Genomic DNA, 27,604 nt, shown 5'->3' with positions numbered 1-27,604 from the left:
TAAATGCTGTGCACTGTCGCTTCACTTCGTCAGCCAGCAGGGTCTCCCCATTCCAGTGCAAAGCAAAGGCAATCTCTCACTAGCACAGTCCCTCTAAATAACTGTAACACACACAAGGAAACTTCACTTCCTCTGATTTCTCCCAAAGAATGGAAATGATGCTACTTGTTTTCCTTAGCTGATGACTGGGGTTTGGGGCAGCCACGTCTGTGAAACCATTAGCTCTGTACCTTTAAGTGCCCCAATTCAGTCCCCACTGATGTGCTTGGTCTTGAAAAAGGAGAGATGATTTAATTTTTGCTATGGATAAAATTAATTTCTGTGTCATTTTGATATGACACAAAAAATAAGGCATTTACTCATTTAATCAAGTGTGAAGCAGAAAACATCCTTGATAAGTTTAAACATGTTTTCCAAGACTTTTAAAACTCTTTTAGGAATAAGAGGTAACTAAGTGCTTTGACGAGAAATGATGGGCCTTTCCAGAATGCTGGACAGTGTGCGTAGCACAGAAGTTGTGGAATTTCTATCAAGAGCACAGAATGTATGAAGTTCACTCAGGCGCCTGCCCATTCTGTGTCACACAGAAAAACAATCCTCTCGAAGTTGTTAAAAACCCGTCATTTCCTAATGGGATTACTTAGGAGAACATCCCACAGACAGTGGGGCAGGTGCCTGCCTGTATCAGAGGCACAGGCAGGAGATCTGCAGAGCTGCCTGTGTGGCATCCCCACGCCAGAGCACTCACCCTTCATTTAATTCTTCCTGACACCTTCCAACATACCCCTGATCGTGCCAGGTCTCTCACCAAATGCCATCTTTCTGTGCAGCTCCTCCTGTGCTCACCCCCACAGAACAAGAGGAAATGAGAGTTTTTGTACTTGTAATTTGTTGCTATTTTGGTGGGGATGAGCACAACCAGGATGTCTGTCCTTTCCTTGCACGTGCTTTTCCAATGGATAGTCTGGCTGAATTCAACACCTTGTGAGGGGAGCCTATCCTAACATTGATGATAGTGGGCTTGAGCTGACTTTGAGGGGGAAAGAGGACTCATCACCACATGGCATCAGTGGGGCACTTCTACAGAAAGACTTTCCTTGCTCTTGCTCTAAAATGATGCAGCACATTAATTCTGTGCTTCCAAGTGTGAGGTTTGAAGGAGGCAGTCCCTCAGTTACAGCAAACAAAGAGTTCAGTAGGTGTGACAGCATGAAACCAAAGGCAAGTCTGTTGTTAAGCAGGAGCCAGGAGGGAAGTCTGTTCAGCTCCAAGATGCCAGGATGGCTCCTCCAATCCACAGTCCAACCGTGGCACAAGGATAAAGATACGGGACTTTGTCTACCAAAGCCATGATGAAAAACATATGGACATGACATTTACTGAAGGAAAACACAATACTGGTGGAGGAAATCAGATTATTGTGCCACCTCTCCTGACTGAGGAACCTACAGCAGGACTGGTCCCCGCTGTGCCAGTGGGGAATGGGGAAGGAACACGTATCGCAGAAATGTGTGAGCTGTGCTCTGTAGATACAGCTGCCCCAACCCTTTTAAAATTGCAGTATTTGTCTTCTTCTTTGTCTCTGCCTAAGAAAGGAGTACTGCCAGCCCTGCTGGTGCCTCCTGAAGAGCCCCAGCACAGCTCCATCCACAGCCCCAGGCAGCGCTCAAAGGATGCCATCAGGAGCAATCACTACATTTTGCACTTAATGCTGTTTACTGTAGTGCCTAACAAATCGAATTACATGCTAATCAGCACACTCTGCCTGTGAGATCTGTGCCAGACTTGGCTCCTTTGCACTGCTCTCCTCACCAGGCGCAGAAATAATTCACTGAGCATCACAATGCCAGGGACCCCCAGGCTGGTCCGAAGTTCACCTGTGACCTGCAGTGACAGATCAGGCACCCACAGAGAGGAAATTCTGTGTCTGAGATACTGCCCGTGCGAGGTGAGTGATGTGGACCAGCAAAGCGAATCCACTCTGTCAGCTACTGCACTATTGCCGTGTTTTTTCCAGCAAGAAGTATCCTACACCCATACCCCACAGCAAGAGGGTGGCAGGACTATTCTGGGTGCCAGGAGAGCCCATTCAGGCTGTCTCATGATGGTCTGTGCTCAGGGCAGGGTTTCCAGCAATAGCTTTCCCACAGAAAGGTAAAGCCCTGTCAGCTCCCCCCCCCCCCCCCCCCCCCCGGGCCCATGCAGAAGTGACACATTGCTCTGTTTGCTCAGTCTTAAATGCTCAACTCCTTCCTGGGCCTTTCCTGAGTTGTCCCTCTCCTGTACAGGAGACCAGGGGGCACTCAGGCACTGATGAACTGAACAAAGTTGGAAAGACCTACTCAGTCTTTCAATCTTGAAAACTACCACGGATTCCCAAGTGCATCCCCTAAGTACTGACAACAGCCTTTGCCATCCCAGGTGCCCCAGAAAACACTGCAAAATTTTGCCATGCATAAAAACATACAATAACCCTACAAAGTCAGTACCGAGACTAATGAAGTGAGATGGGTAGTTTTACACAAAAATGGAACTTTTAATGGCTGTGTACCACAGCTGCACAAGACCTATGCTTTTCTTATGGTATTTCAGCAGCCACTGTGTCCCACTAACCCAGGAGAGCTGTGTGCATCCAGCATGACCCTGAGCCACCCTGGGCAGGATGTCTCACACACGGTGCTGCTGCCGAGCACCAGCTGGGCTGGAAATACTCCCCTGGGAGGGGCTCTGTGTTCAGGCTGCCTCAGCCCAGCAACTAGTTCATTTTCAATTAGGAAGCACACACTGCATTAAGCCTGTGAGCCTGTGTTTTCTGCAGGGATTCCATGTGGTTCCTCAGCTGAGCCAGCAGCAGCAGAACCCTCTTCCCTCAGGGATGGGCACACTGTTAGCATCTAAAAAGTGCTTCATGCACACTGGGGATCACCTGCAAGCCCAAAGTGAGGGCAGCAGTGAGGACTCAAAGCCCCCACTGCCCTATGAAAAGGCACATTCTCCCCCAAGGCAGCCCCACAGCCAAAAAACCTGGTTACAGCCAAGAGCATTAATAAAATGCTTCATTTTTTAAGAAAACTGACAAAAATTCGGATTGCAAAATGGGAGATGGGTGCAGGCCACTTTCCTTTGATAATTTTTACTTACTAATAGCAGTTTTCTGTAGCACAAGAACCTCAATTATTCCCCTCCAGAGCCACCCAAAGGCAGTAATACATCATTAGCTTTGCTGGCTGCTGTTCCCGTGCTCTGATTAATTGTAACCTTTCCCGATATTTGATCGTAAATGAAAGAGTATGAATTGAGAAGCACAAATTAAATTAATGTGTCAAGGGAGCTTGCATAGCCAGTACTGCAGACAAATGGGAGCTGGGCTGGAACTCAATCTCAAGGAGAAAGCAGATGTCTGGTGTGGACTGATGGCAGCATAAATCGCTGAGAAATTCTCCACCAGTGAGAGGTAAAAATTACGCTGGTTCTGCTTCAGCTCACACTGGTGCAAGTTCTTGCTGCTGGAAAAAGTGGAAGAGACCAACTCATATCTATTTATCTATATAGTTAATAAAAATGAGGAAAATACCTTTTAAAAGAAAAAGGAAGAGCAACAGCAATAGTTTTGTATTTCCTTTTTGTTTCTTTAAGGATGGTTCTGAGCATCTTGGTGGGACCCTCTGCTGCTGGCTGCAACCAGAGCATGAGCTTCCTCAAAAAAAGAAGTGTGCCCTGATTGCAGGCTTACATTTTTTAGAACTTAACTCTATTTTTTCCATTTTTAACTGAAAATACAGAGAAAATTACCCTATTTTTCAGGAGATGAAACAAAAAGCAGTATCTGGACAAGCAGACTGAACTGACTAAGCAGCAAATAAAGTTATGAAAGGCTCTTAAAAGACCCACTGGTTTCAGGTCAGGCCTGACACACTACTGTGACAGAGGAGAAATCCTGTTTGACTTTCTAGATAAGATATTCCTAAACACTTTCCTAACTCCCAGAGGATCATTCTGGATGTAGAGGATGAAAACAAAGAAGGGGCACCCAGGAACCAGGGGGAGCTGCCTGCAGAGCTCCTCAAACCACAGGGAGGCGAGTCCTGTGGCTGTATCTTGTATTTAATCATTCATTTACTGGTCCGATCTGGAGCGAGACCTCATTACTTCTTTAGATACAAAGCAGGTTCAGACCTTGTGAAAGGGCATTGTTGGTTTTGTCATGTGAATACACCAGGTTGGTTCACCTGCCTAACAAGAGACCCCACTCCCCAGGATCATGCTTAACCCTCTGCTCTTCTCAATTATGATTTGAGCATTTCAATTTGGGAATAACAAAATAAAGCCTTGGATATGTTCTGATATATCCTACAAATGAATCAAGACGATGATTTTAAACACTGCCTCTCTGGCAGCAATGAAAATAATCTACAAATCCTGAATGAAGTCAGCCCAAATTCAGAGTCTACTACCATCCTGCTGAGCTGTTCTGCCTGTAAATAATGTGCTGATAAAAATTAATCACCTGTGACCACACAGTTCTTCCAGACTATCTTTTTCCATTCAAAGAAAGTACAGAAATACCACTTTCAATGCATGTCTGAATTTTAGAATGAAAAGCTTGTCAATAGGATCCAACTTATTACCACAGATTTCCAAGGTGTCTTACATTTGTTTGAGATGGACAGCCTTGTAAGTAGGTTAAACACTATTAAAATACAAGCTTTAATCATGGAAAGATACATACTGATGGACTAGACCAACAAAATGCCATCTTTCCCAAAGCCCCTCATTTACCCTGCAGCATTCTGCTCATTTCAACCTCAGGTCAAATCAGCCCATTTTTCAGGGTTTCTATGTCACTGCACAATATGATACAAATGCATTTAAACAATTACAAAGCGTTCAGGCCTTGTCATTGTCCACGTTTCTTTTCAGTCCCACAATACCTTGTTTATGGTTGAAAATGCCTTCATTTGTCACAGCACAGCAGTGTGTCTCTTGATAGCTGGCCCATGAGACATATCTAATAGAAATGCACAATGCAACAAAAGACAGGAAAAAATAATAACAAAAGGCAATGTATGCTTCCAGAGAAATAGTAAAAGCTGGTACAGAGTGACCAGACCAGGATTGATGTACTCCAGGGAACAACACTCATTCTTCTCATTGAAAGCTACTCTTGTACAAGGACTCATTTCCACACGCTAACTGACATGTGCTTGCCTAATTTGGAGTCTTGTGATTCCCAGTGGATTTTAATGCTCAGTAATTTTCAGCTGAGTAGCTTAAATGCATATATTGTAGGCAGTCACTCTCTATTATCTTATACACATGCACACGTATGTAGCAACGTGCAGAGGTTCTCACAGGGAATTAGTTCTGCAACAGCTCCGGACAGATTAAAGAGGAACCCCCTCCCTTCAAAGCCCCCTAAACCCCTGGAGGTAATTCACATAATTTCTGTCCCTAGCAACTGAAAAGATTCCAGGTTTGCAGAAGCAAATAGTCCCTTGGGTGCTCAGCTTGAGTTAATTAATGGTATTGACTTTGTAGGCAATGCTGGACACCCACAGGGAGGAGGGATTAAATAGAGCACCCATCAAACGAGACATCCCAAGTCTCAAGTTACTTCGGGACCTTCAAGCAGTTGTATTTTCTTTCTTTCTGAGTTGGTATTATTAGCAGTACTTTAAAATATGCTGTATTGTAAAGGATGTAGGTAGCTCATTTCTATGTTTTGAATTAGAAAAAAATACTCAGGAAAAGGAAATAGTACCAAAAATGAAAGTGATGATATATCAGTAGAGATGACAAAATGAGCAGAATGATCAGAAGCCTGAAGGAAACATCAAAATCAGAGCTGTGAAACAATATGACCTAATTCTGAATATTAGTAAATATGGACATTCCTAGAGCTTGGGGTGACTGTAGGATAAGAACTGCAAGGATATGAAATTCTGTATCTGTCAAAAGACTGAGCAAAGTGCCTGAAAAACACTTGGAAAATTGTTGTTATTGACCATGCACCAGGTTACACCTTCTTTGCATTTTGAGCCACATCCTCAGTGGGGTCTGCTGGAAAATCTCAGTAAAACAGATGGGTTGGCACTGACCTGTACCACAGCAAAGGGGGAATTGAAATGTCTTGGGTTTGCATGTAAAGCTTTAGTTTTAGCTCTCTTAGACTGAGTTTTCACCGCAACATTTAATGACAGCTGCATTGCAAACATACCAGTGACCAAGCCTGCAGGATGGCTTTCCCAGAGTTCCCAGGAAAGTCTAATACAGCACCACAAGTGCCCTGTGTTTAATGTGGATGTATCCTGATCATTTGTGACAGGCAGCTTTCACTTAAAAATAAAAAGGGGGATGCAAAATGCGTTCTAGGTCTCCAAAGCAATTGTTCTTGTGCATCCACCAACACTGCACCAAGGAGGGGCTCCAGGGGTGCCTGCCCCAGCACAGGTTGTTTTACAGCCCCCAGTGAGTGTCACATGACAAGCACAAAGAGGACTGAGGGGGACACACACCTGTGACAGCCCCACGTGCCACTGAGAGCCACCACCGAGGGGGGGCTCTGGCCTGACCCCCTGCTGTAACTCCTCACTGGTGTGTTCACATCCAACACACTGCACTAATATTCACTGCATTGCTTATCTCACTTCTGAAACAGTGCAGGCTGTGCTGCTCTCAGGGAATTGCTCTCTAACATTTGTAATAGGGGTTGCTTTCCAATGAAGGATCAACAGCAGCAAATGCTTCCTAATGCATTATTAATGGCACCTCTGATAAGAATAGGATGAAACACATCTGATCTCTGTTTACCAAGAAATCATGCAAAATCAGATTATGTGTTATGTCAAAATACCTTTAAAATGCAAACAAACATATTATCATTACATGTATCCACAGCAAGTGTCTGGAAGATGAAAATCATGCCTGTTGTTATCACTGTGGGTTTCCTACCTTACTATCTGGTCTTACTCTGCATCACTGTAACATGTGACTGAGGGAAAAATATTTCCACTGTCTACAATAAATCACAAATGTGTAAATTCTACTTTAAATTTGTATTCCATACATATTTCATCTTTTTTTTTACTTTGCATTGTGATGAAAAACTGGTTTGAAAGTCAATTCTTATCCTATTACCTATTGAGTTGCTGTCATGCAATACTCTGTTTCCACATTAAAAATGAGAACTTGATCCCTTGAAGGGTTTCCAGAGCTTACTGTTTATTACCTCCTTCAGAAAGTTTACCATAAGCTCTTTACACAGAACACGGAATGTTTATAAAGTGATGCCTGCTCAGTTCTCCTCCCTTCGGATCATCCTCAAGAATCAAGAACTGTAACTGAGGAATTCCTCAACACTGATTTTTTTTTGGAGCTGAGTGACCTTGCCATTCAGACTTTGTATGTTGCCACCTCCAGACATCAGTCTGGAAATTAGAGGTGTCACCTGTTCTCCAACTGGGAGATGAAGGCTGGAGGGAGAAATGGAGCCCCTTTATGTGTTACCTCTGAAACTGATGGGAAAGCTTTGAGTCCAGCCACAGAAAAGCAAAAAACTCTACAGTATAATGTAAAACAAATGAAAGAACCCAGACATTTCTATCTCTGGGCAATCAGTGCAAATCCAGAAAGATGAATGCAACTGTGAGATCTTTATTGTTTTCCCCCTTTTATATGCCAAAACCAGAAATTTTTTTTGCCCGCAGGTAGGTTTGGAGCAACTGGAGAGGTTCCTGCATCTCAGATGGCCACCAGTGCCACCTTCTAAGATGCTGCTGCTGCAGGAAATGGTTCCCATCCCCTCCTTCAGAGGAAGGAAGCCACACGTGAACCCCTGCATTCTGCTGGGCCCATCCTTGTGCTGCTTCTGAGAAGGGCCTCTCCCGGGTCTCTCCAGGATCAGGGGTTTCATCTGAATTGTCCCAAAGGACACTTGCAGCCTCTCAAACAACAAGGGAAGGAGCTGCCAGGTGAGTAAGTGACCAGCTGAGTCCCAGAATCCTTGCTCTGGAAGCACAGGAGTAGCTGTCACAGGACTCTGTATATGAGCTGATGCAGCTTCCAAACTTCTAGACAATTATGCCCAAATGCCCCTTCTCTCCCAGAAGAAGTTCCTCTTGTGGAACAACATGGCATCCTCCCTGCCCAGCCGACACCACTCATTCTGCAGCAGATCTCCAGGAGGCTGTTTTGTTGAGAAAACACCATTGTAACAAGGAATCTGAGAGAGAAGGCAAGGTCTTCTCCAAGTATTTTCTGATAAATCTTATTTACCACCAGGGGGTTGATGCTGAGGCTACACAGAGACGAAGATCTTGGCCATCATCTCTCAGGAAACAACAGCTCATGGATCCCCATGGCTCCCATCCTGCTCAGTGAAACGGTGCCAGGGGCCCATCAGGCCCTGACCCCCTGTTTATGTTTAAATATAGATATTTTTGTATTTAAATTTAGCATATTTACCTCTGAGATTGTATATCCTTCCTAAAGTCTCAGCATCAAAAATACACCATCAATTCGAAAATAATAATGATTTTTAAAAAAGGACATCTCTGCACACTGACTCCGGCTGCATTCTCTGCTATTTCCAGAGGCAGGGAGATTCATTAATTCATTCATTCCCCATTTCGTTATGGAATGACTCCAACAAAGCTGCTGATACAACTGGGAAATCAAAAGATGAGCCAGGAAAGTGACTGCAAAAAAATGCATTAAGGAAACATGTGTGGTTATGTCGAGTGGCAGGGCCAGAGTCAGCACTTGGGGAGAAACGGGACTGCAGAGTCACTGGCTGAGAGAATTTAATGTGCAGAAGGAGCTCAGATAGTAATGGAAATATTTTCTTACTAAAAAAAATAAATTATGGTTTCTGTTCAAATGAAAAATGTCCTACCAAAACCTTTCATTCAATTTTCACTGTCTTCCTTCTGTACTTTAATACAGAATCATATATAACTCGAAAGATGTTCAAGATACAGTTAACTCCTTAGGTTTTTCCTCAACCTTTGGACATATGATTCAATAAATATCCTGGTATTTTTCGTTTCAGCCAGTCTGAAAATTGTCTGTGCTCTACATGGGCATCAGAGATGACTTGGGTTTGCTTCATGGGGAAATATAAACGTTTTAGAAAGATGACTCTAAGACAGCCATGACACTTAAATTGAGACACCAAAAAAGAATGCCCAGAACATCTTTTTACACTCTACCCCAGTAACTCAGTCTCTGCACTCCATGCCCCAACCCCTCAGCAGCACCCTGTGCACCCACTCTGGTGTGTGTAACTGTGCCCAGCCTTGAGCTCAGTCACACTGACAACCATGGCTTTCTAAATTATTTCTAGCTTCTTCAGGATAAAGGCAGGAAGATGTCCTGAAAAGCTTTTAAAATGATTATGCAAAGCACAGTGGGCTGTATAATACCTTTCCAATAAAGCTCCCTCTTAGAACTCTGACAGCAATCAGCCGTGCCATTGTAACTGTTCTTTCTCCTTAAAACATATAGGCCGAATGTTTTAAATGGAAATAACATCATCTGGTCCCCCAGTGTTTTATACCTGTGGCATGTCCCTGCAAGTAACCAATGCTCAGGATGCCAAAAGCTGAAGGCTCAGCTCGCCCACGGAAGAGATGGGATAAGAATAAATCAGTGCAAAGTCCATGTGAGCTCCTTCTCTCACTAGCAGGGGCTCAGCCTGGAAAAGCTGGATCTGCAGTGGAGCTGCCATGCAGCCTTGAACTACCCATGGTACCATTTAAAAACATCAGTTCATTCAGTATATGGATTCATTTTTAAAGTACCAAATATGCAGCTGGAGATTTATAGAGAAATGAAAAAAAAAGTATATTTACTAGGGTGGCGTGACTGTCTCTTACAGAGTATGACTCACAAAACCCAAAGGAAATTCCAAAATTCAAAGAGGTTCAGTCTCCATCCCAAGAGTCACCATCAGACTGGTTAGAGTAAATCTCACTCCTGCACACCTGACTGGAGCAGAGCTGGGGACCTGCTGCTTACCTCCGTGAAAGTCATCCTCAAAGGCCATTTATCTTTTCCCCAGTGTAGAGCTGCATCATCTCAGTTTTGGGCTTTCTAGGGCAGCACTGGGATCCCAATTCAACAGTTGTTTGCTTCAGGGGGAGGACTCTGATCCTAGGAATTGCCACTTTCTTCCCTAATTCCCTGTACTGAGAGCAGGATGGCAAAAACAACCCTCCATGGTCACAACACACCCAAAAGCAGGGGAGGTGGGGCATGGTTGACTTTATCGGAGATTATTTCCTGTTCCCTTTCTTTGTAACAGGCTAAGGGAGATGTTGCTTCCCTCCCTCCCTTTTGCTGCCACTGTGTCCCACATCCCAAATGGAAACCAAAGTCTCAGACATTTCACTTACACCCCTTCATCGTTTTCTAAACCACGACTTTGTAATGCTGGAAAATGGCTGAGCTTCACATTATCTGCTCTGAATTCAGCATAGCTTATGTTCATAAGAAAAGGAAAAGGAAAGATAGAAGCTTATGACTTGGAAAATCTCTGAGCCAATATTTGTAAATAAAGTCTGATTCAATTACCAATATATGTGTTATTCAGCTGTCCAACTCTGAAAGAGTATAATCGCATTGGGATGAAGCAATCACACTATTTAAAATGCAAAATCACTACTCGCCTACCAGCTTATTAGTAGGTACTTCTCTAATTCAGAGGAAAAGGCGAGTTACAGGCAAAGCAGAAGAGCAATAATCTGAACATGAGCATCTGAAATGCTCCACTGAACTCTGCTCCAGCAAACATAAGCAAAGACTTTTTCCTCTTTTTCCCCTTTCCGATGACAGCTTTCCAATGCCGCTGGCATCCATCACATGTGCAGAGGCAAATGCTTCCACACTTGGTAATAATCAGAGCAAGGAAATCACGGATCGGGAGGAGGAGGAAACACAGGGATTCTTTCTCTTGGCTAAAGGCATACTTTAATCTGAAAAGCTCCAAGGGAACTCAGTAGTAGCTTCCTCCTCCATTTCCACTTCCCAAGCAGAGCCAGGACTCCCCACAGACCCTCCAGGTCACCTGTTTGTCCTGGGCTCTCAGTTTTCCTCCCTGTGCTGAGCCGGGGCTGGCTCCTGAAGCACTGACTCCATCAGCTCCTACCTGTCCATCCCTGCACCACTCCTCCAGTAGCTATTTATATTTTATATGCAAAATAATTTTCCAAACTCTCCAAACTTCATTTCCAGTCCATCTTCATTGTCAGCTCCCAACCTTCACTATCACCCTGAACTATCAAGAACAAATTTACCTTCCTCTCACTTTCTGACCCACAATGTTTGCTGCAAAACAACAGGAGACTGAGGGACTGCCCTCGGCAGAACAGCTCCTCATGGGAGCAGATTAAAAGGATTTTCCTTAATGCAATCATGAACTGAAATCAATAAATACACGACAAGGCAGTACAGAGGCAAACTTGGGCACTGCAGAGACTAGGCAGAAAATGTATATAAACTACAGTTACCAGGACAGAGTGAAGAGCAAATACAAATGTAAAAGATACTACTAGATGCCTAAAATGAAAGTAGAATATTAATAAATTATTAACATGGCAGGTTTAGGACAAGTGTTACAGGTTCTGTAACTCTACAAAATCAGCTTTCAATAGTCTAAGATATTAAGATTTAATCAGAGTGCATTGTTTTAGAGACAAGCTATCACCAGTCAGTTAAATTGCAGGAATGGAAATGGGGGTTTAATTCAAGCTTCTCTAGGGAGGAGATTTGTTTAAAGGAGGTCAATTAAACCTTCCACTCCAGTTAATCCCTTCTGTTTATTTTAAAAAATCTGGGATAAGGAAAAACACTACAGTAGGCCAGCAAAGCAAAATTTTCCTCTGGATGGACCAAAGCAAAAATCTGCAGGTCAGCTTGCTCTCAGCTGGGAGAAACACAGGCAGAAATTGCACTCAGTCTGCATTTCATATTGATGCATCACGTGGAGATGATTCAGACTGAATTATTCTCTAAATCAGCCTCATGAAACACCCTCCTCCACGAAAGGCAGCAGTACTTGAATTGGTTTTGGTAGAAGTTAATTATTTTAACATACAAGTTTGGTTTGCAAAGAGTGTCTGCAGTCGGCGCAGAAGAGACTGGACCCTCAAATAAAGTATTGCCACTAGTTTGCATTTTACTTCAGAATTCAGCAGCTGCCCATCTCTGCCTTCACAGCCCCTTTCCCCCACAGCCTCTGAGCTGTTAACAGCACTATTTACATACATTAAGCTTTTCAGTTACCAGTGGTCATTTAGGTCAATACATTTGTTTCTTCTGCTCCTCTGAATATTGATGGGTTTCAATCTTTTTTTCCCCTTTCTCTGGTCCCACTGTAACTCCTTTCTGAGCTTCCCAAAGCCAAGTAGCAAATGCCAGGCATGCCCCACGCTGTGCTGCCCATCTGGTTCCCGCTGCCGCCTCCTCCTCGCCCCGTGGCGCATCCGTTCCGTTCTGTTCCGTTCCTCGCCGCGCGTGATCTTTGTGGAAAGGCTCTCTGTGTGCTAAACACCATCTATCCCGCTGAACCAGAACACAGAAATAGCCATTATCCCTTCCTAGAGCCAGCACTGTAGAGTTCTTTCCAGTGTTTACCAGCACCAAGCTCTTTCCCATCCACTGGGCAGGTGAGGAGCCACCACCGTGCTGTGACACCCCACAGCCAGCAAAAGCCTCAGCTTCCGTTTCCTTGCCATGGCATCAATTGCATGGAAGGATGCTCCCCGCATTCAAGAAACAGTCCTGGTGCATGTGCCTGTAGGAAGGCTGCAAGGGACAGACAATCCCTATGGAGAAACCAGCACAGGCCAACAGGGTGGCAGGAAGAGAGGATGTGCAGTGGGAAATGCAGGAACGGTGAGGGCAAGGTGTGAGGTACAAATGCAGAAATCACATTGGGTTTCTCTGGGAAGACAGGAGCAGCCCAGAGATATCAATGGGAGTGGCTCCTCGTGGAGAGGGAGGCTGAGCCAGAGGGAACAGATTCAACACAACACTGAGGAAGGGAGAAGCCAGGTGAGGAGGAGCTGAATCAGTGCAGTAGATTTGACTTGGTCCAGTAGCAAAGGAGAAATCCAGCTAAGCAGCAATTAAAGGGCAGCGAGGAGAATTTGATCAGTCACACCATACACAGGGTAAACTGATGGTGGCACAATCAGCTTGGCATCACATGGCAGCTGCTGCAGGTCCCCTCTGCTGGATCTGCCCTGTGTATTCCTCCCACCACCCTCATCATTCAGAGTTGAGTTAATTAGACACAGACCCACCAGCTCCATTCACAAATCCTTAACACTCCCTTGAGCTCAGCTCTTCACTCCCCTCTCTCTCTCCACATGGAAGCAAGACCTTCTGAGATCAGTAACACCCCATTCTCCATCCCTGGTCTCAGGAAAGTCTCTTATGCAGAAGCAGTTAAGGGGGGGTCACCTTCTGGTAAAGAACTTCCACCTCATTAGAGTGTATGTGCTTTGTCCCATGCTCTGCCTTTCTTTAAGAGGAAAAATCTGCTTTCATAGCTGCCTCCATGGAAACAGCAACTCTGTGGTGCTGGCGACATGCCAGGCTCAATGGGCTCTGTTCAAACATGGAAATCTGCATTTCTTGATCGTGAAATGCTGAAACCTCAAGCCGTGATCCCAGAGCCCAGCCAGGTCTCCTCTGGCTTGTTCGACAGCACCAGTTAAGTTTTTGTGGGTCAGATCTCACACTTGGCAACATCTGTGCAAACCTACTTGGGCAAGTGGAGGGACTAAGCAAAGCTTTTAACTCACACACTTGGTTAACTCTGGCAGCACTAATGCAGATGTTGGACTATTGAAGTAGCTAAGGGAGATGAAGGCGAGCACTCAGCCTCCCTCCTGTAATGAACTGTGAGGCCAAATATCCAGTAAACGTAAATAAAAAAGAAAAATTCTCCAATTTCCATTTTGAAAACCTTGCTTTCACTTGTGCTCTGCAAAGATTTGGCCCCCTCCATATGCTGCTGCAACCCCCAGCAAGGACACAGCTGGTGGCAGACCACAGAAACACCTACTGGGCTCCTGGGCTCAACTCTCAAAGGAGGATGAATGACTCCTTTGGTCCCCCGAATCCCCTAATCTGGAGCTTTCAGACTATCCAAGAGGATGGAGGCAGCTGCACAGCCAGAGCGCAGGTAGAGAAGAAGGGATTTGCCCTCTGGCTTGGGAAAATTGGTTCCTGTGTAATAAGACACATAGCTCTTCTATAATCATTTGTTCAGCTCCATAAATCTCGAGGCATGTATCAGGAGGAGCAGCTGTGGAGGGATCTCTGCAGGAGCAATGCAGGAGCTGACGGGTGCCAGTCCCAGGGCTCCCAGTGCTGGTCTCACGTCTCTTTCCTGCTGCCGACTTCAAAGGAGCTGCTCAGTCGTAGTACTATAAATACCAGCAGAACGGGACTCAGTGGCAGCTTGTGGTGAGTATTGGGGAAATGCAAAATTCAACAATCCCTAATTGCCCTTCAGTCAACAGTACCTGTTTAAATTACTGTTATTATGGCAAAGATATTGAAATTTCTTACACAAACACAGCCGAGGATTGCAGAAGCTGTTGCTTTCCATCAGCAAACCTTTCACTTGCTGCTAAATATTTTCATTTTCAGTACAGGAAGAACACTCATGGTGGCCAATATCCAGCCATCAGGGGCTGCTCCAGGATTTGCAGAAGGGTGCCCTGCAAGCAAGGACAGAGCTGGTGAAGGAGGAGAAACTCATGACAAAGGCCCCAGGGAGCTCATGAAGGAAAGGCTGAGAAGGGAAAGCACTCATCCTGCTAGATATGATTAAAAACAATTATGTAAAAGATGTGAAGAGAGAGCAAAAGAAACATCAGCCATGTGTCAGCTGAAAAAAAAAGGGGTCTTTTTTAGCAAAAGGACATGGTGTATTTGTGAAAAATACTGTTTTATAGGACCTGAAGCTCAGCTGGGTTGGGAGAAGTAGGTCCAGATCTTTGCCAGGTCTTTTTCAAAGCAGGGATTTAACAGAGGATCTTCAGGAGTCTCCTCAGCACCATCTCTAAACACCCTAATATCAGTGTCTCCTCAAAACACTAAGATGTGCACAAAGACCTGGGTCAGCCACTCCCCAGCAGCACAATTTAGGTTTTTCTTTCCTTCTCTGCCAAGAAAGCTGCCCATCCTTCCCAGATTTGCTGCTCAGAATGCCAGACCCAGGAATGGTGATTTATGTTTCACAGCTGCCAAAGCCAATGGAAAGGAGAGGTATCTCCAGCAGGACCAAACCCAGCTGACCCCACTCCATGGGCCAGTTCCCAACACCAGCTGACACCGTGCTGGGTACCAGGAGTCCTGTGCACCCTGCAGAATGAGGCCCCACAGATTACACCGGGGCATCCTGCCCTGAGCAGTTATGCAGATTACTCAGTCCCAACAGCAACAACAAATTCAATGAGCAATGGCAATTCCACACACAGGGAAAAACTCGGAACAGCTGGTGAGAACACGACTTGTGCAGACAGGGAAAAGATCTCGAGTCAACACAGTGCTTTACACATCACTGAAGCTCAAGTAACTGCAAAATCTGGCCCAGAACACCTTTTACTTGGTTATGTGCTTGCCTTGCAGAGGGTTTTTTAAATACATTTCTAAACCAGACGTCTGAGCACAGACGACCCCCAGCTCTATTGAGGAATTATGCTGATTTAACTCTTCTGAGAGGCTTTGTCTGAATTTAACTTAATTGATGCCAAAGAGCCAACCTTATCTCAGTTATTATAAAGACAGCAGGTACTGCTGCCGGGTGAGAGCTGAATCTGCTGCACAGATGATGCAGTCCCTACCCCAGAGGGCTCCCTGCCTAGATGGAAAAGGCAGAGCAGGGCAAAACCAAGTGGGACAAGCCCCATTCAACCACACATTGAAGGGATCTGTCTACACCACCCCAAGAGCCTGGGTTTGATTTCAGACCTTTGAGATCACTTCTTCCCTTTTGAGCATTTCCACGGGAAGTCACAAGCTCAGAGGGACAGATGAGCCCTGATGCTGAGAGGAGTTTCAGCCCACACATAGGTATGACTTTATTCCAGCTGTTTGCTCTTACAAGGGTTAACGAGACTATTCCTGTGCTCAAAGCAAAGCAAGTACCAAAGCTTACAGGAACAAGGTCTGATTTTCTTCCCTGAGGTAAGAAGAAGCTTAATTTGCCACTGGTTTTCTTGGAAAGGTAATTGTCTTTTTGGAGCTGCTCTTTGCCTTAGGTTCCAACTATTTTGAGCCTTTTCAAAATGCCACTGCGAGAGCAACTTTAAAAGGCACCAATAAAATTAATATTAAAAATGACTTAGCGCATAATTCATGGCCTCTAGAAACCATTTCTTATTCGACTGGCAAAGCAACCATTCATGCATTTTACATTGCTTTCTCATTTCCTTAGCTGGGATGCACTGCTGCAGGAACAACTATCTGTGCTGTCCATGGCAGTCAGACAACACACCCCTCTCCAGGACACACCTCGAGGCCAGCACAAATCCGGTGGGATCACCTGGGACAGGAGGCAGCCGTTTGCTCCCACACAGGAGAGAAATCAGTTACAGCAGATTTACAGCCAGGCTGAGTCAGATCACGGGTGACTTCTGTAATATCCATCCAGGTACAAAACATTCTACTTACTCTTCCTGTATGTTTCCTTTGGATACATTAGCCTGGGAATTTATGGCAGCAATGTTTGAATAGCAGTGAATTTTATGCAAGTATTAGAGAAAACCCCTGGGAAACATTTAGCAGAATAAACTCAAGAGCTGGTACCAGAAACAAACCTGAGAAAGCTCGTGCTATACACAGCTATGGGTATGAGCATTCACTTAAAGTAATTAAATTATAGTACTAAAGAGTCAAAGTATCTCATAAGAACTGTCTACAATTTGCTACAGAGGAAGGTACATAAATCAAATACAAAAACTGATGAAAATCTGAGTATCATTACTGTTCAATCCTTTCAAAATAAATCTAGGACAACATTATATTTAATACTTAAAGCAATATGTCCAAGTTGATATTTCTTAACAGTCAGCACTAAAGCCTCTGGTTAAAATAAAATGGACTGTAATTTTAAATACTGGTTTAGACAGCCCATACTACCTAATTTGTGATTTATACCACGCTTGTGGAAAAGGTCTCAAACAGAGAGGATTGAACGAGATATAAGGAGACTCCTGAAATCATAAGCTTGAAAGCTATTCTTAATAAATAAATAAAACATCCTACTTTCAAATTTTTATTACACAAAGCACTGCCCATTGTCTCTCAAATCCAAACACCAGTCTTTAACAACATTCCCTCAAGAGACCAATGAGTTCTCTTATTCAGCTTTAAAAAGTTTAGCCAATACTCCTAATGTAGGTTGTATCAGAAAGGGAATATTGTAATTCTTTCTCAAGAGATTTTAAGAATGGAGACCCAGAGTGGTTTAATTAACGTTAAATAATCAAGTTCAACTTCATGTAATTAAATTTAATCATCTATCAGAGTTAATAGGCCAAAAATAACAAACCATATGAGAAGAATGAGAAATCCAGTCCAAAAGGCCCCAGAGTCACTAACATGGTTATTAAAGTGCTGGAGTTTGGCCCATGTGCCAGCAGGAAAATGGAGGACTTGAAGACCCACACCCTTCTGAGCAAAAGGCTACAGGAGAACAGGAGGAAAATCAAGGCTGTGGAAATTCAAGCTTCAAAGATTTTCCAAGCAGAAAAACATCGGACTCTGGAAATTTATTTTTTTAATTAGTTACATGAAGATTGAAGAGCAAAGGCTGAAAGCAGGATTCCTGCAGCAGGGAAGAACACACCTCAGAAACCAAGGATACAGTACCATGGGCACATAACAAAAGGCAAAAATGAGGATGAAGACTTTGCTGGAGAACCTTTCCTGCAGTCTCCCTCCTAAAGAAGATACAAACAAGTCATGCAACATATCCCTGCTGACCATTGCAATGAGAGATCATTGTAAGGAGATCGGTCAGAACGTACCAGAGAAGCACATGTAAGGGACCTCAACTCTCAGCTCCAAGACTCTACATGATACAAGAGGCTAAAAATGAAAGAGGAGAAGAAGAATAGTGGCACTTGACAGTTTTGCTTGCTGCCTTTTTGCTGATGTTACATGCCACTTCTTTTGGGATATTTCAACTCTTCTTGAGAAAAGCAGTGATTTAAATTGCCAGGAAATATTGTTTACAGTGAGCCAAGAGCTGTGTCCTAGAAATGACAAACAAAATGGTGTAGCCCCACTTATTAAAGGTTAATTTGCTTTCTTTTCTGTAGTACCTTTACAATTACACACTGACATCAGACAATCTTTGTCATGTCAAACACTGATTTGAAATGGAACAAAGCTTATTTCCATTGAAACCGTATGACATGGGTATAAACTTAAAACACAAAAGGGAAAAAAAAGCTATTTGAGCTGATAACCATTTTCGGTTCCACCTTCCAGTCTCAAGTACGTTCATTTGAGTATAAATGGATTTAGTCTGCTCAGCAACACAACCTCGTCCTCTAAGGACCTGGGCACGGCTGTGTGGCCTGAGCCCAAATCACAGTGGCTGCAGCAGGATGTGCTGCCCTGCACCGCCATTCCCAGTCCCCCTGTCCCTGTGCCAGATGGAATCCCCCACCCGTCTGGTCCCCACGGGTCACAGCAGCAGAGCTGCTTTCCCCCTCTCTGTGGGTGGCTGACTGACAGATGCACAGCGGGGGGAAACTGAGCCTCTTCCTCTGATTATCTTTCACTCCCTGGGAAGGATTTAGTTCATTGAGGTTGTTGCTGATGAAGAGAGTTCAGTTTACACAAGCTCCTCACTCATGAGATACGAGCTGGTTGGTGTGTGTTTGTTTAGCTCAGGTCAGGCGAGACCGCGGGGAGTCATTCACGTGTCCTCGGGGAAAGGTGCAGAGCCTGAACGCGCCCACAGGTTTGGAACGCAGTAAGGCCTAGTTTAGCTGTCAGGGTACCCGCCTGCCTCCACAGTGAGACTCCACCAGAGTCTTCTTTTACTATTGTATTCTCAATCTTGAAATTAAAAATAATGAACCTCACTCTGCCATAGAAATACACAGTATATCATCATAGGTGCCTACATATACAGATGTATACTATATATATGCATGTAACTGCACTTACATGCTCACATGCAGCTTTAATCAGTTTTCCTGAGCCTCAGCCCGTGGGTTTGGCTTCATTCAACATTTTCTCCAGTGCCCAAAGTACAGGAAAGCCATTGTGAAAACCCAGAATCAGACATTCTCTGTCACTATGTTTCAAGACAGAACTTTGAAAAGAAGCCAAATTATCATGACCCTCATGATTGTCCTGCATGCTTACAATGCAGAAATCAGAATGCAAGTCTTTCTCTGTTCCAAATATTTCCAAATTTTGTAATCCTGAAGAAAGCCCGTTTGCTGTGGTGCTGTCCCCTCCACTGCTGGCACCTTGCCACTTACAGCCAAACACCACGGCTGGACCCCCTGGAAACAGGAATAGGGAAGGCCCTGAAGGCCCCAGCGCTGCCAAGGCACCTCTGCAGCAGGAATTGCACTGGAGCTGGTCCTGCTGTGGCTCTGCAAAAACAAAGCAATTCCCATGGCTGGTGCGTGATTGGGTGCTTGTTAAGCCTCTCCCATGGAATTCATGTCTGATCAGCCGTGAGCTGACACAGAAGTGCTTTTTTTCAGTGTCACCACTTTATCTAGCTCCGAAAACAACCTTGCAGCCTTACTGCCATCAACACCTTCAGCTGATAAATTTGGCTGATCTGGGCCCACGAGTTCAAAAGTTCTCGAAGGGAGGGCTGAGGATATAAACAGAGCATGAGCACATAAGCCAGCTTAGGAAGTCGGGCTAAAAGGAGCTTTGACTTTCTAAAGTGCCATGATACAGTCTATTAAGATGGTTTCAAGACACAGGCGCAGGGCAGTGAGGGGATCACTGCCTCTGTCTGAGCAGCAGTAAATAAATCCTTTGTATTACATAACCTGCAGACAGCTTTCATAGGAACACAAGTCAAACAGTTTAAGGTGTGGGGAGAGGTGTCAGGCTGGGCTGGGAGGATCTCAACAACTGGCCTACTCCAAACTAAGCAGGTTTAAACACATTGGATATGTGGGTTGGAGACAACTGAGTAAGGTTCAACAAGGCCAAGTGCTGGGTCTTGTACCTGGGTCACAACAGCCCCATGTAGTGCTTGGGAAGAGTGGCTGGAAAGCTGCTCAGCAGAAAGGGACCTGGGGTTGCTGGTGGACAGCCAGCTGGATATGAGCCAGCCACGTGCCCAGGTGGCCAAGAAGGCCAAAGGAATCTTGGCCTCCATCAAGAATAGTGTGGACAAAAGGACCAGGGAAGTGATTCTTCCCCTGTACTGGTGAGGCTGCACCTCAAATCTTGTGTTCAGTTTTGGACTCTACAATTCAAAAAGGACATTGAAGTGCTGGACTGAGACCGGAGAAGGGCAACCCTGGAGAAGGGTCTCAAAAACATGTCCTATGATAAGTGGCTGAGGGCACAGGGATTCTTTAGTCTGGAGAAGAGGAAGCTGAGGGGGCCTTTTTGCTCTCAATTAACTACTTGAAAGGAAGTTTAGTGACGTGGGGCCAGTCTCTTCTGCCATGTCTCAAGTGAAAGGACAAGAGGAAATGGCCTTAAGTTGTACTAGGGGAGGTTTAGGTTGGATATTAGAAAACATGTGCCCACTGAGAGAGTGGTCAGGCATCAAAGTAAGTTGCCTGGGGAGGTGGTAGAGTCACCACCTCTGGAAGTGTTCAAGAGGTGTCTGGATGTGGCATGTGGGGATAAGGTTTAGGGTTGGTTATGGTGGTGCTGGGTGGATGGACAGACTAGATGGATGATCCCAAAGGTCTCTTCCAATCTTGATGGGTCTGTGATTGCTAAGCCAGCAAATGGTGAAAAAAGTATATTAAAAAAATTTAAAAGGTGATTCTGTAGCCAAGAAGTTCCGATGGGTTGAGGGAAGGCTCAAACACCCTCAACATGTTGGAGATGCTGAGATTTCTGCAGATTTCTGCACTATAACAAAACCTGCTCTGTCACCCTGCCAGCATTATATATTCTTTCAGCATTGGAGGCCAACTGATTTAGAAGCATCAGAGACATTTTAAAACACAGAATAACAAAGTCAAGCTCTGAGAAACCAATGCCCTGATGTGCCTTGTTTATCCCAGTCACACACGTGGGCAGCAAAGTCCTTTCCATCAGGCTCAGTACCAGGTGCACTCTGAGGGCTCCCTCTCTCTCCAGTGGCTCTGGATCATCTCAGCTTCAGCAGGGCCTGGGTCACAGCTCTCTGCTCTCTTCTTCCACACAGCATGGAAGGAAGGAAATGAGAGCCATGAAATTAAGTGAAGGTAAACACAGGATCCTGCTGGGCAGGAAGATGCTCCGGCTGGACCAAAGCTGCAGCCTGGGAAAGGTACCCCAGAGGCAGAGCCTGATGAACCTCAGATGTGTCTTTCTCAAAGCCTTCAATGATTTCCCAGACAATTTAAACAGGTAATAAACCCCAAATTTCCACTGGGAAGATGGGGACCGCTGCAATATGCTTGGCAAAGGCATTATCCAGTCCCCACCTGTACAGGATATGGGCTGCCATAACCATCCGTGCTGGCCCTGGGATGCAGCACCGCTGGCATCCCATCTCCACTCTCCTGCTGCTCTTATTTTGTTGATAAAGACAAGTTTGCACTCCCTGGTGTTATTTTCCTACTGTGCTGTGACTCCTTCCCACCAGGTTATTCACACAATTAACAGCCATCCCAAGATTACGTTAAGGGTTTAAGCACCATGTTTAAATACAGAGAAAACAAACTGGGAGGTGGGTGCTGAGTGTTGTCTGTTTTCCCCAAATTAGAGAACAATTCTCTACTATTACAACAGCCCTATCCCTGCTGTAATTAAGGCAGTGCAGTCAAAACCAACTGATATAAATGGTGTTAAAAAGGTCTAATTTGTCTAAACAGGACAGACTATTAGTGAACAAATTACAAACTGCCCCAGGAAAAAAGGCAACACAACTCCACCTAACAAAGTTGACATAAAAGCATTTGCTGAAGACTTCAGGTGTTGGCAGCCTCAGCTGAGCCCCAGTATCTGCTCCCAGTCAGAGACTGGGGATGGGTCTGCACATCCAAATAATGCTGCACTCCAGCTCAGTCTTAAGTCTTGGTTTCTACATGTCTCCCTTGCACTCCCATAGAAAGAGAAACTTTTTCTTGTGAAATACCGACAGAAACAACGCAAGAAGTTTGTTTTGGAGTTTTCCTCTGGAGAGAAAGCAAAACAAGCCAAACAGACAAACCAAAGATGTTCAGCTGGGAAAAAGCCTGGCAGGTGCCAGGGAAAGTGAGTGCTGCGAATGAGTGCTGTGTGTCCACAGGCTGCCAAGGAAGAGATGGCTTAGGGGAAAACCAGCATTTTCAGAATTTTCCAGTTTGGGGAAAAGCTGGACTCCAGGCAAGTCTCTTTTCCTTGAAGGTGCACACTTGAAGTGGGGATAATGCTTTCACTGCTTCCTGTTAAGGAAAGTGTAAGGTCATCCCAATGGAATTGATTTTTTTAATAGCCAAGTCACTGAAGCCCATAAATACTGCAGCCCTCCCGGGCTGACAGCTACCAGCCATTTACAGGGCAGCAGGGAGATAAACACAGCATTTACACACACACATCTCGTTTTATTTCTCTATTAAATATTCATTTCCAGAGGGTTTCCCGGCACACACAGGATTTGCAGTCCCTGGGCCGCAGCCCCCACCCCATGCCCGCTGTGCCGCCGGCAGCGCCCGAACACACGCGGCCTCACCCGGCGCTCCACAGCCCACCTGCTGCTGCTTCCTCAGCTTCAAAACACACTGACTTCTGCTACTGTTATCCTGGTTTTCTCCTTCTACCTGCACAGTGAAGCCACTGCTCCCACTTTTCTTTTTTTTGCATTTCTTTACGGTAAAGATCAAAAAGCTTTGAAGTTATTCTGCCTGTTTCTCAGCTTGGGGTGCCCTCATCCCCGTGTCTGTTCCAAGACCTTTCAGGATCAGTGAGAGATGCCTAAGGGTCTATTGCCACTCACTTTCATGGGCACATTTGTGCTTTATGGAGAATTCAGGGTATGTCATCACATCCACACCAGTGGGGAATATCCTTTAACCCCTGCATGTCAATGAACACCATCAGATGTTCTGCAGTGTGCTGTTATCTCAGAAATCACCTTTCCTCCCAAAATTGCTCTGATCTCCTTTTTTTTTTCCAGAGGAACAAATACAAAGTTGCAGCTTTGGCCTAAGTTAACTAAGGGGGAGTTATACAAGACTTCAAGAACAAATACCAATTTTCAAAACATTGCTAAGCCAAACAGAGGGACATTACTATTGTTATTATTATTAGTAGTATTATAATAATTATTATTACAACAAGCTTCTCCAAAGTACAGGAGGCAGAGCAACTCTTGCCCCAGCATTTTGCAGCAGCTGGTTTTGCAGGGACAAATACAGCCTCGTGGGCAGTTCCATCTGTTGGCCCACCAGAAATGGCAACATTAGAAAAAAAATACAACATGAAAACTGCCCAAATCTCTGTTTTACTCCAGAGATGACACATTCAGTGTCCCAGCTGGCTTCTAAGTCACTCAGCCTCCCAGATTTATGTGAAAAGGTACTTAAAAATACTTCTCACCATTAATTAGCTGGAGAGGGAGAAGGGAAAAGACAGAAAAGAAAGTGCATCTTCTCTGAGACTACTGAAAAGCTCAAAAGTTTATTGCAAAGTGCTGCAAAGAAACCTACCAGGTTATACAGCAGAAAATCCTGTCTCAAACTTTCACAGAACTCATGGACCTAAAGCACCCCAAAATCCTTATGTATGACATACTTTGGTGTATGAATGCAGCCCTTTTTTTCCCTTCCCACAGACAGGAAGATAACCAAAATGAGATTTTGAAGGAAGTAAGTCTTGTTTCTGGTGAAATTAAAAAAAAACCAACAAAAAGCAAAGCAACTGCAAAACCCCTACACACTCTCATATTCAGGTTCCCTGGAAACATCACTTTTGCTTTCAGAAGTTTTGGGGCAAGGTGCAGCCTGTGTAAACAAGCTAAAAGCAGTGGCTGAAGGTGGGTGTTGCTGAGCTCTGACCTCTGCGGATGCAGCTTGGCTGCAAAGCACGAAAATATGCACATGTATCTCCTCATTTGCCAAAACTCTGAAGTTACTGCCAAAGCCTCTGAAGATGACTCTGTGCTGAAAGCATGAAAGCCCTGGGACAGCTCAGGTCGCTGGGTTTTCAAAAGCTGCTGCCCTTTTCCTACGAAAGCATAAATTCTACCTTAATTGAATTTGACAATTGAAAAGAGATTTAAAATAACAAATGGTTCCCCAGCTCTCCCTGCAGCAAGGTTAGAGACACTTAATTGAACTTTAGCTTAGCTGCAAAACCAAAAAACCAGCAAATAAGAAGGCATTGGGAATACCTGTGTTTATTTGATTAGTAACTCATCTTTCTCCAAGAACAGCTCTGCACTGTCAAACTTTTTTCCTCTTTTAACTGCAGAGAAAGCCATGAAAACACAGAACTTTTTGGCACCACAAGGACTGCAGAGGTACCTACAGAATTGGCCATGGCAGCCAGTAACAAAATGTCTCTAAATAATATTCAGGAGCACAACCCACTTGTGTTCCAGGGGATACTCCCTGCCACGGCTGGAGCCATGTCCATATAAAATGGAAACACAACACAGCAAGCCAGGAGGCAATTTCATCCCCAATACGACACAGCAGATGAGAAGGACCCTGAACAGCTCTGGGGTCATCATCCTTGGCAAGACAATGCTGAAGAACTGGAAAGGATGAGGCAGACAGCTGTAAAAATGACCGCATGGGAGAAAAATGTCTTCTAATGAGGAACGTGGAGCTCAATCTGTTCAGCTTGTCTGAAGATGACTGAGAGGTAACCTGATTATAGCGTAAAACCCCTTTCACAAAGGAAAACACGGCGCAAGAAAAGGGCTTTGTTATCTCTGCAGTAAAAAAAAGGAATCACTAGCTGGAAGCTGAAGGCAAGGAAAAGCCAACAAGGGAAATATTTTTATAATATGAATCATTAAACTCTCAAACAGGCTATCAAACAGAGCAGCAAATGTTTAATTTCTTGGAGATGGCATGGGAAGCCTGGATATCTTCCTGCAAGGGAAGTGTAGTCGGACACAACCTGCCCGGAGCTGAGATGAGCAGGTGGAAACAGAGCTGCTCATGGAACACCAGCATGAGGAAAAAGATGATTCAACAGTCCCTTCTGGCTCCCTTATGAATCCACATGAAGTGACAAACCCGGCACCCCGTGTGGACAGGGAGAGGCACAATATGCACTGCATCTTGCTCAGCCACAAGAAAACACAATACATCTTCCTTTCAAAAGCTGGTTTCCAAGAAATTCCAAGGAATCTGGAAATATGGGTAGCATCATTATGTTCTTGGGAACCAGCTCACACTTTGTTGGCTCGGTCAGGCTTTTGTCAAGGCAATGGTCAGGTCACTGGACAGCAGCAGTTTCCCCTCTTTGCTTTCCACTCACAGTAATTACTGAGGGATATTAACAAACATGAGGGAAAAAACATTTGAGCTGAATTTTTTCTCCTCCAAAAAATGAGACCATGTTTTCCCACACAGCATCAAAAAAGAGAACCTCTTATGGTACTTATTAAACATGTTTATTTCAAGTGATAGCAGTTCTCTTTGAAAAGTAATGATACAGGTAAAATAAAAATAGCTAACAAAGGAAAACAGGAGTGTTTGGCTGCTCTTCTGTCAAGCTGTTCTCAGAACACAAACAATTAAAGGGGAACATATCCATGCTGGAAAAGCTCAGTGAAGCTCAAGAAATGACAGTTTGGAGCTAAGAAATCGTTGGAGCTCCATCCTCCCCCTGACCCTGGTATGTGTTGCCTGGTAATTTGGGCAGCAGGTTTGCCACCAACGCCTGGCTGAGATGGAACACTGATCTGCTGAGCATTTCCTGGGAACAGCAGGGCCACACTCTGCACTCAGCTTCGGCTCCCAGCACCAGCATCTGTGCTGAGAGATTCACTTCAAGAGCTCATTTTGCAAATAACTTGCTCGTTATCACCAACTACCCAGTGATTAAATAAACATGTACTTTAATCTCAGATACCAGACAGCTCCCTTTGCCTGTGTTAAAGGGAGAGATTTTCCTATGCTGGGCAGCAGCTTTACAGGACCAAGAATTCACACCAGTCACATTGAGCTCTCACACTGAAATCTATTTCTGTCTTCCCTCAGTAAGTCTCAGCTCTAAAAGGCAGGTGGCTCTCAGGTAACAGTGCAACAGTTTACCCAGTGCAATTCATCCAAATTTTATGACAGACACACAAAGCACTTTGCAGAGGTGGCTCAAAGCTGTGGATGCTTGTACTGAACTCCTGCAATGTTTGCAAAGATTCAAAATGATTTAATGACACCTATGCTTTGGGTTTATGTTTTTTTTGAGCAGCAGGATGTTGGAGAAACAAGTGTATCAGGCTCTCTTCTACTCTGAGCCCCACTTACAAGTTCCATGCCATGGGCGGACTCTCCCAACAGCGGCATGGGATGGAGGGATGGAGGGACGGAGACTCCAACCCACCCACTGGCCCAGCACAACAGGTTTTGTGGGAACTCCGGCAACTCAAATAGCATGAACTGCTGATCACAACCAGTAAGGAGATAAATAAATTAATATATTATGGTGGGGATTTCCAAAGAGTCCTACAGGAACCAGATCAACCTGAACTGAATTTCAATAGGAGCTCTAAGTCCCAGCCTAAAGGAAGATCCTGCCGTTTCTGCCAGAACCACACTGGTTCTTCTAGAGCTCTAAAACAAGGACCTGATCTCTCTCCCAGCATAGTCCAGAACTCCAGCAGTAGGGTCCATGGTTTAGAAACAGGATTGTGTGAACATTTTGTCCGCAGCTACTAACTCTGCTACCGAATGACACAGGAAGTTTTGTGGAGTCCCTGCTCTTCTTTCCTGGCTGTCCCTTTACAGACAGAGAACCCATGTCCTAATACAGTCCCTCTGACTCATGTTTAAGCTCCATGCCCAGAGCAAGCACTGTTAGTCCTGTCTAACTATTGCAGGGGTTTGTGCTTTGCCTAAGGCTCATTTGAGCCCCACTAAAGCCCTCAAACAAAGCTTGAAATACCATTGCTGCAGTGCACAGGATTAATACTGGTCCTTCTGCAGAGGGGTGAATGTCATTTGCAGAACTGTGTTAATTCCTGATTTGAATTTAGATGATGTTTTTAAATAAGAAACAAGCTCAGAACATCCGCTGGGAATCTGTGACTTGGATAAACCTTAGTAAGTCACTAAATACAAGTTACTATTGGAAAAGTGCTCAGACTGCAGTGCTGGTTGTACAAAATTAATAATAACAATAATAAAGGAAGATAGGAAGATCACTTCTAGAGAATAATGGCTTCAGACTGCATGTTACAGGCAGAGCTGATGTATTCAGAATGCATTAACGA

At 44.6% G+C, this 27,604-nt stretch overlaps 1 protein-coding gene across 2 annotated transcripts in view; it reads right to left on the bottom strand.

Annotated features, from left to right (window-relative positions):
• The window catches only part of PAK5 (p21 (RAC1) activated kinase 5), an 86,237-nt gene that overhangs the window by 41,075 nt on the left and 17,558 nt on the right, over positions 1-27,604 (bottom strand). Inside the window, exon 1 of one of the 2 annotated variants that reach the window (XM_071582152.1) lies at positions 4,932-4,990. The exons of the other annotated variant lie outside the window; for it this stretch is intronic. The gene's annotated coding sequence lies outside the window, so the exon portion shown is untranslated. Of the gene's footprint in view, positions 1-4,931; positions 4,991-27,604 lie in introns of those variants that run through there. 2 annotated transcript variants of the gene reach the window in all.

This window comes from Pithys albifrons, chromosome 2 (genome assembly GCF_047495875.1).
Source record: "Pithys albifrons albifrons isolate INPA30051 chromosome 2, PitAlb_v1, whole genome shotgun sequence".
Taxonomy (NCBI): Eukaryota; Metazoa; Chordata; class Aves; order Passeriformes; family Thamnophilidae; genus Pithys; species Pithys albifrons.
The sequence above is the reverse complement of the archived record's forward strand: the minus strand, read 5'-3'. Positions and strand labels throughout refer to the sequence as shown.